General features: G+C 36.3%; 1 protein-coding gene across 4 annotated transcripts in view; it reads left to right on the top strand.

Moving 5' to 3' along the window:
- Window positions 1-16193, top strand: part of WDR37 (WD repeat domain 37) — a 103296-nt gene that overhangs the window by 15881 nt on the left and 71222 nt on the right. Inside the window, exon 1 of one of the 4 annotated variants that reach the window (XM_037835677.1) lies at window positions 16046-16089. The exons of the other annotated variants lie outside the window; for them this stretch is intronic. The gene's annotated coding sequence lies outside the window, so the exon portion shown is untranslated. Of the gene's footprint in view, window positions 1-16045; window positions 16090-16193 lie in introns of those variants that run through there. 4 annotated transcript variants of the gene reach the window in all.

Raw genomic sequence — 16193 nt, 5'->3', positions numbered from 1 at the left:
AATTGATGAAAGCACATTTTAATAATTGTACTCTTAACTTTAGTCCATGGTTTAACTTAGGGTTCACTGTTTGTTTTGTGCAGTTTCATAGATTTCTTTTAAAATTTTTATTCTAGTGACATAAATAAAACCCATTTCTCCGTTTAACCACATTCAAATATAAAATTAAGTGCTGTTAATTATGTTCACAGTGTTGTGTTACTATCACCACCATCTATCAGAAAACATTTCCATCATCCTAAATAGAAACTCTATGCATTTTAACATATTCTCTACCCTATCCCGTCCTCTGGTAACCTGTGTTGTAGATTTTGACTCTGTGAGTTTGCTTTTGTTAATTATTTCATATCAGTGAGGTAAAACAATATTTGTCCTTTTGTGTCTGGCTTATTTCACTCAACATGATATCTTCAAGGGTCATCCATGTTGTCTCATGTATCAGAACATCATTCCTTTTTATGGCTGAATAATACTCCAATGTTTACTTACACTGCATTTTATTTATGCATTCATTGGTTGATGGACACTTGGGTGGCTTCCATCTTTTGGCAATTGTGAATAATACCACTGTGAACATCTGTGTGCAGATATCTCTTCGAGTCCCTGCTTTTAGTTCTTTTGGGTATATATCTAGAAGTGGAATTGCTGGGTCTTGTGGTAATTCTATACTTCCTGAAGAACTGCCATATGGTCTTTCACAGTGGCTGCACCATTTTATATTTCCACCAATGAATGAGTGTTCCTTTTTCTCTATATCCTCTCCAACCCTTGAAATTTTCCATTTTTAAAATAGCCATTCTGGTGGGTGTGACTTGGTATCTCATTTGATTTTGATTTGTATTTCCCCAGTGACTAATGATGTTGAGCATCTTTTCATTTGCTTTTTGGCCATTTGTATATCTTCTTTGGAGAAATACCTATTCAGGTCTTTTGCCCATTTAAAAAAATTGGGTTGTTTGTCTTTTTGTTGTTGAGTTGAAGGATTGCGTTATATATTCAGTATTAAACCTTTATCAGATATGTGGTTTCCAAAGATTATCTCCCATTGAGTAGATTGTCTTTTCACTTTTGTGATAAAGTCCTTTGAGAAATAAAAGTTTTTAATTTTGATGAGGCCTCATTTATCTGTATTTTCTTTTGTTGCTTGTGCTTTGAGTGTAAAGTCTATGAAAACATTGCCTAACACAAGGTCCTGAAGTTGCTTCCCTATGTTTTCTTCTAGGAGTTTATAGCTCTGGCTATTATATTTCGGTCTTTGATCCATTTTGACATTTCAAGTTGATGGAGATCAGTTTTCTGAGCACCATTTTTTTTAATGCATTTATATTGATTTATATTCACATACTTTGCAAACCATCTGAAGTATACAATGACTGGCTCACACTATTATCACATAGTTGTGCGTACATCCTTATGATCAGTTTTAGAACATTTTCATTACTTTAGAACAGAAATGAAAATAAAAAAGAAAACCCAAATCCTCCTGTGCCCCTATCCCCCCCCTATTATTTACCCACAGTATAGGTGTGGTACATTTGTTACTGTTGATGAAAAAATATTAAAATATTGCTGTTGACTATAGCCCATAGTTTATAATAGATACATTTTCCCCCATATACCCCTTTATTATTAACTCCTTGTAATAGTGTTGTACATTTGTTCTAGTTCATAAAGGAAGTTTTTTATATTTGTCTGGTTAATCACAGGCATTGTTTACCACAAGATTCACTGTGTTATACATTTCCATGTTTTAACTTCCAGCTTTCCTTCTGGTGACATGCATGACTTTAAATTTCCCCTTTCCACCACATTAACACCCCATTCAGCACAATTACATGCTAATTATTCTCACAGTAACATGCTAATTATTCCCACAATAACATGCTAATTATTCTCACAATAACATGTACCTCTATCCATTTCCAGATATGTAAGTTCAACCTAGTTAAACATTCTGCACATATTAAGCTACCACTCCCCATTCTTTAGTCTCATTCTATATCCTGGTAACCTATATTCCATATTTTATGTCTTTGAGTGTACCTATTATAATTAGTTCCTATCAGTGAGATCATACAATATTTATCCTCTTGTGTCTGACTTATTTCACCTAACAATGTCCCCAAGGTTCATTCATGTTGTTGCACTGAGCACCATTTTTTGAGAAGATTATCCTTTCCCAATTGAGTGGTCTTGCTTCCTTGTCAAAAATCAGTTGGGTATAAATGTGAGGGTTGATTTTGAGCTCTCAGTTTAACTCTTATTGGTCTATAGGTCCTTTTTTTTTCTTACGTATTTTTTTAAATGCAGTTTTATTGAGATATATTCAGATACCATACAAACTATCTGAAGTATATAATCACTGACTCACAGTATCATCACATAGTAGCCTACACATACTCATGATAAATTTTAGAACATTTTCATTACTCCAGAAAAGAAAGAAAAGTAAAAAAGAAAACTCAAATCCTCCCATACCCCTAATCTACTGCCCCTCCATTATTAACTCATAGTACTGGTATAGTACATTTGTTACTATTGATGAAAGAGTATTAAAACTATTACTAACTGTAGGACATAGATTGCAATAGGTACATTTTCCCCCATACCCCTCTATTATTAAGTTCTAGTAATAGTGTCATACATTTGTTCTAGTTCATAAAAGAAATTTCTAATATTTGTACAGTTAATCACAGACATGGTCCACCACAAGATTCACTGTGTTATACATTCTCATGTTTTAACCTCCAGCTTTCCTTCTGGTGACATACATGACTAAACTTTCCCTTTCCACCACCTTCACACACCATTCAGCACTGTTAGCTATTCTCACAATAATGTGTTACCATCACCTCTATACCTTTCCAGATGTGTAAGTTCAACCTAGTTAAACATTCTGCACATATTAAGCAATCACTCCCCATTCTTTAGCTTTACTCTATATCCTGATAACCTATATTTCATGTCTATGAGTTTACATATTATAATTAGTTGACATCAGTGAGATCATACAATATTTGTCCTTTTGTGTCTGACTTATTTCATTCAACATAATGTCCTCATAATCCGTCAACCCGTTTTTTTTTTTTAGATGGTTTTATTCATGTACCATACACTCCATCCTAAGTAAACAATCAAACATTCCCTGTATAATCATGTAGTTATGCATTCACCACCACTATTTATATAAGGGCATTTCTATTTCTTCCACAAAGAAAGAGGAGGAGTCAAAAAAAAGTAGAAAGACAAAAAGAGAAAAAATGACAGCTAAAAAGCAACAAAAGAAAAGATAAAATTAAAATAAAGTACAATAAAAAAGTCAGACACCACCACCAATGCCAAGAATCCCATACCTCTCCCTTATATCCCCCTCTTATATGCATTAACTTTGGTATATTGCCTTTGTTGTGTTAAAGGAAGCATAATACAATGTTGCTGTTAACTATAGACTCTAGTTTGCATTGATTGTATTTTTTCCCCAATACTACCCCATTTTTAACACCTTGCAAGGTTGACATTCATTTATTCTGCCTCATGTAAAAGCATATTTGTACATTTTGTCACAATGATTGACTGTTCTAGGTTTCACTAAGTTATACAGTCCCAGTCTTTATCTTCCCTCTTTCCTTCTGGTGTCTCACATGCCCTAACCTTCCTCTTTCAACCATACTCACAGTCATCTTTGTTATTGTACTTACATTATTATAAGTACCTCTCTCTCTCGTCTTTTCCCATCTGCCTGTGGTGTTCCCTTTAGTATTTCCTGTAGAGCAGGTATCTTGTTCACAAACTCTGTCATTGTCTGTTTGTTAGAGAATATTTTAAACTCTCCCTCATATTTGAAGGACAGTTTTGCTGGATATAGGATTCTTGGTTGGCAGTTTTTCTCTTTTAGTATCTTAAATATAGCATACCACTTTCTTCTTGCCTCCATGATTTCTACAGAGAAATCCACACATAGCCTTATCAAGCTTCCTTTGTATGCGATGGATTGCTTTTTCTCTTGCTGCTTTCAGGATTCTCTCTTTGTCTTTGACATTTGATAATCTGATTATTAAGTGTCTTGGCATAGGCCTATTCATATCTCTTCTGTTTGGGGTATGCTGTGCTTCTTGGATCTATAATTTTATGTCTTTCATAAGAGATGGGAAATTTTCATTGATTACTTCCTCTGTTATTGCTTCTGCCCCTCTTCCCTTCTCTTCTCCTTCTGGGACACCCATGACACCTACATTCATGCATTTCATGTTGTCATTTAATTTCCTGAGACATTGCTTATATTTTTCCATTCTTTTCTCTATCTGTTCTTTTGTGTGTAGGTGTCTTGTTCTCCAGTTCCTGAGTGTTTTCTTCTGCCTCTTGAGAACTGCTCTTGTATGTCTCCATTGTGTCTTTCATCTCTTGTGTTGTGCCTTTCATTTCCAAGATTCTGCCAGTTTTTTTGAACTTTGATTTCTACCTTATGTTCATCCATTGTTTTCATTATACGCTTCATCTCTTTTGCCATATCTTCCTTAAATGTTTTGAATTGATATAGCATTAGTTGTTTCAATTCCTGTATTTCAGTTGAAGTGTAAGTTTGTTCCTTTGACTGGGCCATAACTTAATTTTTCTTAGTGCAGGTAGTTTTCTCTTGTCTAGGCATCTGGTTTCCTCAGTTACCCCAGTCAGGTTTTCCAGAACAGAACAGGCTCAGGGGGCAATATTTAGTGTCAGGTTTCCGTGAGGGTGTGTCTTAGAGATTGGCACATCCTGTGAGACTTCTAACTGCTGTGCTTTTCCTAACCTGCCCAGCAAGTGGAGTCTGTCAGCCTGTCCCTCCTGACTGGTATAAGGAGGTGTGGCCTGCTTAGTTTCTGTTTTGGCTGTTTTCCCCCAGGCTCTGGGGTCTGGTTCTGAATGGGAGGCCGATAGTAGAGCTGGGCACCACCTCCTTCCTCTTAGGGAAGTTACAGCCCCCAGGGAGTCATCATCTGCATTTAAATAGATTCTTTGTCTCTCTGACTCTGCTGTCTCCACCCTTGTCTGGGTCAGAGTGCTGTGAACTGAAAATGGCTATGGCTTTCTCTACTGAGCCACTCAGGTGTAGAGAGATGAAAAGGGACAGAGCCACCCCTTCAGGGCCAGTCCACGGCCCCCCCAGTTTCACCCACCGGCCAGAGATAGCACCTGGTCCTCTGGGCTCCCCCTCCTGGGACAGAGAAGTCCTCCGGCTCTTTAAGGTCAGTCATCACTAAAAGCCTCTGCCTGCCAGTTGGGGATTTGTAGCTTGTATTGAGCAGTCCATGTCTGTTAATTAAAACCCCAGTTGGAGCTGGACTGAAGTATATTTGCTCGTTCAGAGAGTGCTGCTTTCTACTACAGCGAGGTTTTGCAATTTGGGCTGCCATGGGGGGAGGGGCTCCTGTCTTGGGTCTGCAGTTTTTACTTACAGATTTTATGCTGTGATCTCAGGCATTCCTCCCAGTCCAGGTTGGTATATGATGTGTGGACAGTCATGGTTGTCCCCCAGCAGTTATTCCAGATTATTTCCTAGTTGTTCCTGGTTGTTTATTAGTTGTTCCAGGGGGACTAACTAACTTCCACTCCTCTCTGTGCTGCCATCTTTTTGGTCTCTCCAGTGTTACTCATTTTTGTATTATCCATAGTTGATTAACAAGGTGTCAATTACTAGATCTTTCTTTACATTTTTAGCATTTTTTCAGCATTTACAATGAGCCAGGCACTTTATATTTACTAATCCATTTGAGCCTCACAGCACCCCTCAGAATCCATTGACTTTCCTCCAGTAATGCCCCAGAATTCCTTTTTGTCTTCCTTTCCCTCCTTGTCTAGCATAGATTCCATGGCTCATCATTTCAATCTTCCTTTACAAACACTTGCAATCCCCTTGCCCATTGTTCCATTATATAACCTGACAATACTTGATACTAAATCCAACATTTAAATAAATAAGAATTACATCAGCATTGACACATGGCCTCAGACGATGACAATAGGGCCTGTAGCTTTAAAATACTTCAGTTCTTGAGCCAAGGACTTAATATCCTTGGAGGACCTGGTGTGAAAGGAAGGACTGCTGGGAAGGGGTGGAGGATATGTATGAGGAGTAAAATTAGAAAAAATTTTCAGGAAAAAAAAAATTGGGACATGAAAGAGAAAGATTAACAATAGGAAAAAAAAAGATACTTGAAAGAGATTAGAACTGGAGGGACCTAAAGAACTTATTTTGGAAGGATATTGATAAGTGAATTATAGCTGAAGAAATATTGGATGACGCAGAACTTAAATTTAGCCAGATGATCTCTTATTGTTAATAACATAGCATATGACATGTCTCTTTGAGATAAAAGATAAAATCACAGTATTAAAAATCTCCATTTTATGCCAAGTTTTGGGGAAATTAATACTTGACATGTATCTATTTGGTTGGAAATTGATCACTGGAAAATGATTAGCAATATACTGACTGTTTTGTGAAATGATAGACAAAAGCAAGAAAAGCCAAGCAAAACCAAAAAGAGCATTGTGAGGAGAGGAGAATTAAAGGCTCAGTGAAAGGTGTAATGAGAGGATTTTGAAAGTTAACTGAGAAGAAGACTGCTCATTTCCCAGTGAAGATACAGTGATTGAAAAAGCCAGTGGTGTGACACTTCAGAAAGAAAATCAGTGTCCAAAACCTACAACTTTGAGGTGAAAGGAGATTTGAAACTGCCATTCTTGCATTTTATATAACCAACTTGTAGAATCTTCTGAATGCATTAACCATCAGTTTATATTTCTCAGAATGTTTCTACCGATGAAAGTTTTTAAGTTGGAGGAGGACAGTCCTTTAACTTTTTTATTTGCTTGATTTAAATGTCTGAAGATAAAGTGACCTTCTGAGGCACTATCAGAACAGCTTTTACAGGGTTTTGATACTTTCTTTCCTTTATAAAACAAACTTTTTAAACTATGAGGCAACTTTTTTTGTTAAATTGCTGTTAACTATTTTGACAACAGAGATTCTTTTTGAAGTTTGTTAATTTAGTATGTGTAGTCACTGAAAAAAGACATATCCACCTTTCTATATTTTTATTAAGAATTTAATTTCTGGATAAGTTTCCATTTTCAGTTCAATTTCTTGATCAATTTTGTATGTAGCACAGTTAAATAGTTTCTAAAAGAGCTGAAATAGTTTTTAGTGGGATCATGTGAATTTTACAATACAAGATTTGCTGAATTTAAATTTGTCGTATTTAATACCAATATCATCTTTTTTGATCAATATAATATTCTTCCAATTACATATTCTGCTATTGTGAGTTTTCCTTTATGTGATTATTTCAGCCATATTTTCACAGGTCCAATTTTTCAGATCCAAATTTTGTCAGATTTGCATCTTCTGTCATTTTTCAATAGAAATAATTTTTCTATGTGCCATTTTAGGGATTTTCAGTTTTATTTCGTGTTGGTTATTTCTGCCAGTAATATTAATTATGATGTTTTATTTCCTTCTTGCATAGAAGAGTAACATGGCAAGGCATTGGATCTGGAACCATGATGAGGTTAAAATGCCTTCCTTTACTTTAAACAGCATCTTTAAATGTAGACCTCTCCCAGATTTATATCTATAGCCCAGTCTTTTTTTTTTTAAGACCTGTACCCCCCTGCTCTCTTGTATCTTAGATATTTAAAGGCATTGCAAACATAAGTTGTTTGATATTGAATTCTTGATTTCTTCCCCAAATCTGCTGCCTCATCTCAATAAATCTGACCTTCATTGCATTTTATTACTTACATCAGAAATGAGGGGATTATCTGTGATACATTTCTTTCCCCACATCCAAAAAAACAAAACAAAACAAAAAAAGCCCTTTCATCCTCCTTCTAGTCTTAATTACCATGATTTACTACTTAGACTACTTTAGTAGCATCCTTACTGGTCTCCCATTCCTAGTCGTCTTGTTTTTTAGTGTATTTTTCACATAGTAGCCAGAGTGCTTTTTTAATGAAAATCTAATATCACTTATTTGCTTATGAACATTTTAGTGGCTTCCTTTTTATTTTAGGATAAAACCTAAAAGTAGCAGAATAAAATTTAAGCCTGTCTACCTCTCCAGCCTGATTTTGCACCCTTGTCTATTCACTATGTTGTAACCATATTACCTATTGTATTAGTCAGGGTTCTCCAAGGAAACAGAATCAACAGGAGAGATTTATGGTAGGAATTGGCTCATGAGACTGTCGGGATGCTCAAGTCCAAATTCCTTATGGCAGGCTGCGAGCTGGAACTCCAATGAGGTTTTCAATGAATTCCCAGGAGAAGCTGGGCTGGCTGAAGTCGAGATGGAAATTCTTTTTTCAACTCATCCCTTTTCTGTCCCTTTTAGCCTGGGCTGGAAGTGTATCTGTTCATACAGATTTCGTGAAAACCTTGTTGACTTCACATATAGTTTATAGGGATCCAAACTTTCAGACGGAAGGACTTTCCACAGATCCTTCCTGCATAATTGCATTTCTAATACTGACTTCTACTGAAATGGCTGACTGGATCCATGTTTGGTTAAACCCCCACATGGAGTCCTATTCTCCAGGGACTCACTTTCTGAAAGTTCAGGGAGGTCCTGAACTGCTTCTGTCCTGAGTCTTAGAGTACACCATCTCGATACACTCAGAATTTTCCAAACTGTCAATTACTGGTTTCTTTGTGCTTAAGAGTTCATTTCTCAGCTTATCCCTTTTCTTTTGTATTTCACTATATGCAAAGAGAAATCAGGTGGCACCTTCCACACTTAGCTTGGAAATCTCCTCAGCTAAATATCCAAGTTCATCACTTTCAAGTTCTCTCTTCCATCTCACATCAGAGCTCAATTTCACCAAGTTCTCAGTTCTCTGCTACTTTAAAACAAGGATCACCTTTCCTCCAGTTTCCAAAAACATACCCATCATTTCCTTCTAAGGCCTCATCAGAAGTACCTTTAGCATCCAGATCTCTACCAACAGTCTCTTCAAAGCAATCTAGGTTTTTTCTATCAAGCTACCTGCAATTCTTCCAGTCTGTATGAATTACCCAGTTCCAAAGCTGTTTTCACATTTTTGGTATTTGCAATAGCAGCACCCCATGCCTGATCCCAGAACTGTTTTAGTTTTCTCATTGCTCAAGCAAATACCATGTAATAGGTGAGCTTAAACAATAGGAATTTATTGGCTCATGGTTTTGAGGCTAGAAGTCCAAATCAAGGCATCATTAAGGCGATGCTTTCTTCCTGAAGACTGGCATTTTGGGGTTAGCTGCTGGCGATCCTTGGTCCTTTGCTTTTCTGTCACATGCAGTGCCAACGGTGGCCTCCTCTGGCTTCTCTCTTTTCTTCTGTGTTCTGCTGACTTTCAGTTTCTGGCTGTTTCCTCTGGCTTTTTCTCTCTGTGACCTTTCCTGTAAGTCCTTAAGTAATAAGATTAATACTTATCCTGGGCTGCACTGTATCTGAAGTAACCTCATCAAAAGGTCCTATTGCTTCACACCCACAGGAATGGATTAAGTTTAAGAACATGTTTTTCTAGGGTACAGAGCTCCAAACCACCACACCTATCTTTTACTATCTCTACAAAACCAGATTTCCCAGCTCAGGACATTTGCATATGCTATTCCTGTTCTTAGAAAACCTTGCTCCCCAACTCCCCATTTTTCACTTTCTCTTACTAATTCTTCATTTTCAGTTTAAATGCCTAACTCTCCAGCTAACATCAGGTCATCTCATACTGCCATCAACCAAGTCTGTTTTGCCCACTACTGTATTCTCAGTACATAACCCAGGTAGGAATTCAAAAAATATTTGATGACAGACTTTATGAATAAGTGCTGTTGTTATCCTTGCTTTACAAATGACATACTAAGCCTTGGGAGGTGGTTAAGTAATTTGACAAAATTACACAGCTAGCAAGTGGTAGAACAAGCACTCATTGTTCATTCACTTATATGTTCGTCAAATATTTGAGGATGTATTTATGTCAGACAACATAGTAGTCTCTAGGAATATAGTGGTGAATCCAAATAGCTATGTCCCAGTCCTCACAGTGTTGGTGTTGAGAGAGAAAATAAATGATGGTTTTATTAGGATAATGATTTCAAGTATTTATACCCTAAATACACATAACTAATATTTGTCTGATTTGAATGTTTTTAGTGTTGTTAAGCAAAACTTACCTTTCTGTCATTTTAAAATAAGGCCTACACATAGGTAATTTGAGAGAAAAGATGATTCCCTGCTTTGCACTTTTGGAAAAAAGGAGTAGATGTACTTTTCTTTATTTCTCCACTAAGTACAGCTGAAAACAATGGACCTTAAATATAAAACAAATAAAAGATCCTGGAAAGGTGGAGAGAAGGTAGAACAGCTAGGGACCTCAAACCTGAGGAGTTCACTAAGTTTTTTTTTTGCCTCACATATCCCAGACTTGGTGCTGGAGAAGCCAGCAACCCTGAAACACCAGAGTGCAAACAGAAGAACCCCAGCAACAACTTGCTTTCTCTAACCAAAAGAGCAGGAAGGGGGCAGCTTAGCAGAGAGAAAATTTTTAGACAGTAACTGCTCTACTACAGCAAAATACCACAGAAAAAAATTGTGGTCTCCATTCTCACCCCCATAGTGAAAAGCCAGGTGGGAAATCTAGACTTCCACCTTTGGTAGGTTGTAATTAGGAGCCCCACTCTGCCAGAGTGTATCAGAAAATGCAGAGTGAGAAAGGGACTTTCATTTCCACTGTGCAGTAGCGAAGCACACTCTTATTTTCCCTGTTGGAGTGGTGTTGGAGGAGATCTGGTGGAGATTCAAGAATTTCACCACTGTCCAGTGGTAATGAGGCTGCCACGCTGGTGTGTCAGGGGAGGACACATAGGGAGTAAGTAATGAGGCACCCCTGACCCAGCCAGGGTGGTATCAGTAGAGACCTAGTGGGAACCTCAACTCCTACCCCACTCCAGGAGTAACAGAGTATTTCCTTATCACTGGTCATCAGAGGCTGAAGGGGAACCTGAACTTCCCCCACTGGCAGAAACAAGTTTTATGCCCTTATTCCCCTACTAGAGTGGTGGTGTGCTATAACAGAACATTTAAAATCATATCTAGTCTGATAACATAATTTCCAGAATATCAGTGTTGCAATTAAAAATCATTCATCATACCAAGAATCAGGAAAATCTCAACTTGAATGAGAAAAGGCAGTCAGCTGTCATCAACACAGAGATGACATAGACGTTAGAATTATCTCACAGGTGTTTTAAAGCAGCCAACACATTCATGCTTCAATAAGCAGTTACTGACACTTGAAACAGATGAATATTGGAAAGCCTCAGCCAAAAAAAAAAAAAGTGGAGGATATGAAGAAGAAACCAATGGAAATTTTAGAACTGAAAAATAGGAAAAGCAAAATACAAAAAGCTGGAGGGTGCAACAGCAGAATGGAGAGGACAGAAGAAAGAACCAGGTAATATGAAGAATTTACAATAGAAATTACACAATCTGAACAGCAGAGAGAAAATAGACTGGAAAATAAACAGATCCTCAGGAAGCAGTGGGACTATAACAAAGGAGCTAACATTGGTATCATCGGAATCTCAGGAGGAGAGGAGAAAGAGGGTGGGCTAGAAATGTATTTGAAGAAATAATGGCTGAAAATTTCCTAAATTTGGTGAAAGAAACATACCGATTCAGGAAGTTGACTGAACCCCAAGTGGGATAAACTCAGAGAAATTTATGCTGGTACACATTCTAGTCAAACTTCTGAAAACGAAAGAAAAAAAGTGTTGTACGCAAGAGAAAAATGACACCTTACCTATATGGGAGAAACATTAGAATGATAGTGAATTTCTCATCAGAAACCATGGGGGCCAGAATGAAATGGCACGTTTTTCAAGTGCTGAAAGAAAAGCACTGTCAACCCAGAATTCTATATCAGGAGAAAAATACCCTTCAGTTAATAAAGTTTCACAAAAGAGAATAAAAACTATGGATATATCAAAGTGGAATTCTAAAAAAGGTTCAAGTAACCTGTAAGGCAGGAAAAAGAAAACAGAGAAACAAACAAAAAAGGAACAAACAGAAAAAAAATAAAATGGCAGTCAAGGTCTAACTTAAATAATTATATTAATTTTAAATAGTCTAAATACACCGATTAAAACACAGACATCGGTCGAGTATATAAAATATTCCAATGACCCAACTATATGCTGCTTCAGTTATAACGATGTGGTAGCTTGTAAGTAAAACAATGTAAACAGCTGTACCATACAAATATTAATGAAAAGAAAGCAGGAATGGGCGTATTAATATCAGACAAAGTAGACTTTAGAGCAAAGAAAATTAGTAGGGACAGAGAAGGACATATAATGATAAGGTTAATCCATGTAGAAGCCATAATTCTACATGTGTATGCAACAAACAAATTTGTAAAGCATGTGAAACAAAAACTGATGTAACAGCAGGGGGAAATAGACCAATCTACAATTATGGTTGGAGACTTCAGTAACCCTCTCTTAGCAAATGATAAAACAACTGGGGAGAAAATCAGCAAGGATGTAGAAAAACTCAAAATGCCATCAGCCTACAGGATCTAAATGATGTTTATAGAACAGTTCTTCCAACAACAGTAAAATACAATCTTTCAAATGTCCCGGGAGCATATAGGAAGAGAGACCATATCCTGGCCCATTAAACAAATCTCAACAAATGAAAAAGAATTGAAATCATACGAGTGTGTCCCCTGACTTCAGAGGAATCAAACTGAAAATCAATAATGTAAACATAATATGAAAATCTCCAAACATATGAAAATTAGACATACCTTTAAATAATCCATGGTTCAAAGAGGAATCCTCAAGGAAAATTAAAAAAAAAAAAATACATTGAGCTCAATGAAAAAAAAAAATACATGGTTTGTGGCATGAACTAAAGCAGTGATGAGAGGGAAGTTCAATATTTTCATTAGAAAAGAGGAAAAATTTGAAATCAATAATCTAAGTTCCTATTTCAAGAACCTATGAAAAAGAAGAGCAAAATAAACCTTAAACAAGCAGCAGTAAGGGAATAATGAAGAGCAGAAATCATTGAAATTGAAACATAAATGATAGAGAAATCAGTGACATAAAAAGTTGGTTCTTTGAAAGGAGCAATAAAATTGTCAAATTTCTAATAAGTCTGACAAAGAAAACAAAATGGACTGACTCATCAGTACCAGGAGTGAAACGACATTTCACTGCATACCCCGGACATCCAAAGAATAATAAGAGAATACCATGAAAATAGTGTTGATACATTCGTTTACTAGAACCATCTCTCTAATATTGGAATTTAGAACTATTTTCCTTTTTAAATCAAGGTAAATTTTGACATTTCAGTTTCTTAAAGGGGTGTGTTCTGTTTTATACAGTACTTGGGGAAAGGCATTCTGTTACAGTGAAGACATTGAAAAGGATCAATGAAAGATTACATCTGAAATACAGAAAGAAAAGACATTTGCCTTTGGAGAAGTCTTGGTTGTAATTCTTTTATTTGTCACTGAGACTAGTTTTACTTTTATAATGGGAATAATGGTAACTACCACTTCAAAAGAGTGTTATTGGAAGATTGAGTTAAAGCAGTTGGTGCTACTGACACGTAAAAGCTTTCAGTAGATTTTGACTGTTAGTGTTTATTTCTACTATATCAGAGTCCTTGTACTTGACAAGTACATTGTCATGGTTTTACCCAATTCATCCTTACAAACTTGAATGTTAGGGGAATGGTGTGAGAGTTTAAATATTAATATAGTCATTGAAAGCTCATTCACTGTGTTTCTGGAAATCATTGCTAATGCCAGAAATACAAGGAGATCCTAATCACAAGGCCACAAGATAAAGGCTGTACAGTCATTATGAGAGATCATAGCAGCTGGATTACAGTTTAGATTTCAGGTATTTCCTTCCGCCTACTCTGATATACCAAAAAGTAAAAAAATTTGGGAGGAGCTCCTGGAAATAATCTAAATTGTATATAAATGTATATGGTGGTAGGTTTTTTTTTCTGATTATAAAAACAACATACAAATTCATTGTAAAAAATCGCAAAATACAGAAAAATACAAAGTAAAACTCATCCCTAATCCCACTACAAACCTATCATCTTCCATGTATGTGCATACATATTCATTTTCTTTGTGTTTATAAAAACATGTATAAAAAACATGAAAGGCATTGTTACCAGACCAAGGCTGTAGATTCTTTGCCTGATGCACTCAAATGACCAATTCCTGAGACACCAGGGTTCCAAAGAGAAACCCCTATCAGCCTAAAATCTGTCTTCCTGAACTGCAGTAAGTTTGATAGTTTTATAGTGTCAAAAGATGGGCAGGTTTTAGGGTAATGAGCACAGTGGCCCCAGATGATATAATTAGGGATGATTTAATTATTGAGCTTGTGCAGATTGATTACATGCTTAGTCATAACACATATGTAAGAAAATGATGGCCTTAATATGATGATGGGTGTGATTTTTGGTATTATAATGAGGTATAGGTGACTTATAGGTTAAAGTCTAAGCTGCTGTGCATGTTAGATGGGCCCATTTTAGCTTCAGTTATCAAGATAACTTTGGAATTGGGGTGAGTTAGTTCTAGGCTGACCCAAGTCTCTATTAATAAACATCAGGGGCTGCCTTTAGTGATCATAAGACTTTAAAGTAAAAAAACGGATAAAATGGGTACAAGTGAAGGTTAGTCACAAGGTTTTTATAATCCAAAGGCCACAAGATAAAGGCTATATGGTCATTATCAGAGATCAAGGCAGCTGGATTACAGTTTAGATTTCAGGTATTTCCCTCTGGCTACTCTAATATACCAAAAAATAAAAAGAAATATCTTTGTAATGATTCAATAATCATAATCAGCCCTTAAATCCTAACTTCTCGGTTACAGCATGACACCATGCATACTATTTTTTTTTTTTATTTTGAAATAAATTCAAAGTTACATGAATAGTTGCAAAAACAATACTAGCCCCATACACAGAATTCCATCATACTCTGACCCCCCTCCCCCGATAGCTCAATCCACCAACTTTAACATGCTGTCACATCACTATTTCTTTCCCTCCCTGTCTATCATCCATCATATATTTGTCTTCTGAACATATGAGAGTTAGCTGCACACATCCTTGAACATACACTATAATTCACATATGTACTTCCCATGAACAAGAACATTCTTTTATGTAATTCCATTAAGCACAGCTAAAAAGTATGAGAGATTCAACAATGATACAGTGCTTACATTCTATATTTCCTTTTCCTTATGTCTCAACTGTGTCCCTTCGAGCCACCTGTCCTCCACCCTCCAATCCCATCAAAGTTCATCCTTAGCATTCAATTGTCGTCTAGTTAGACTTTTTTTTTTTTATTTTTTCAATTGTGGAAACATATATACAGCCTAAATCTTCTAATTCCACCCCCTCCCTAGCCTTCCATTAGTGGGATTAATCACATTTAGAATTGATGTTATGCTCTTTCCCACCATCCATTACTAGAAATTTCCCTTCACCTCAAACAGCAACCCTACACTCCTTTCTTAACTCCCCATTGCCCCTTCCCCCATTTCTCTTATCCCAAACTCTACTTTTCTTCTCTATGGTTATATTCTCTGATAATTTCTTTGTGTTTACTGTGGGGCTTAAAATTAACCTCTTAAATCCATATCAATCTTGTTTTTCTTTGATACCACCTTCACTTCAATAGGGCACATAAACTATGTTCCTATACTCCTTCATTCCCCCACCTTTATATAGTTGTCTAAAATTACGTATTTTACATTGAGTTCAAAACCACTAATTTGTCCTTAAGAGTTTGTGTATTTTTTATCATGTAGGAAGTAAATAGTGGAGTTATAGTTCAAAAATTATTGACTTCTATTTGTATTCCATTGTGTTTGGAGAATGTTCTTTGAGTATATTCAATTTTTTTTTTTTTTTTTTTTTTTTTAAATTTCTTGAGGCTTGTTCTGTGTCCCAGCTTATGGTCCCTTCTGGAGAAAGATCTGCGATCACTAGAGAAAAATGAGTGTCCTGGTGATTTGGAATGTAAGGTACTATATATGTCTTGTTAAAATTCTCTATATCTCTTTCTCCTTTCTTTGTCTCTCTGTTGGTAGGGCTTCCTTTAGAATCTGAAGTAGGGCAGGTCTTTTAT

Source organism: Choloepus didactylus, chromosome 5 (genome assembly GCF_015220235.1).
Source record: "Choloepus didactylus isolate mChoDid1 chromosome 5, mChoDid1.pri, whole genome shotgun sequence".
Classification (NCBI taxonomy): Eukaryota; Metazoa; Chordata; class Mammalia; order Pilosa; family Megalonychidae; genus Choloepus; species Choloepus didactylus.
The sequence above is the reverse complement of the archived record's forward strand: the minus strand, read 5'-3'. Positions and strand labels throughout refer to the sequence as shown.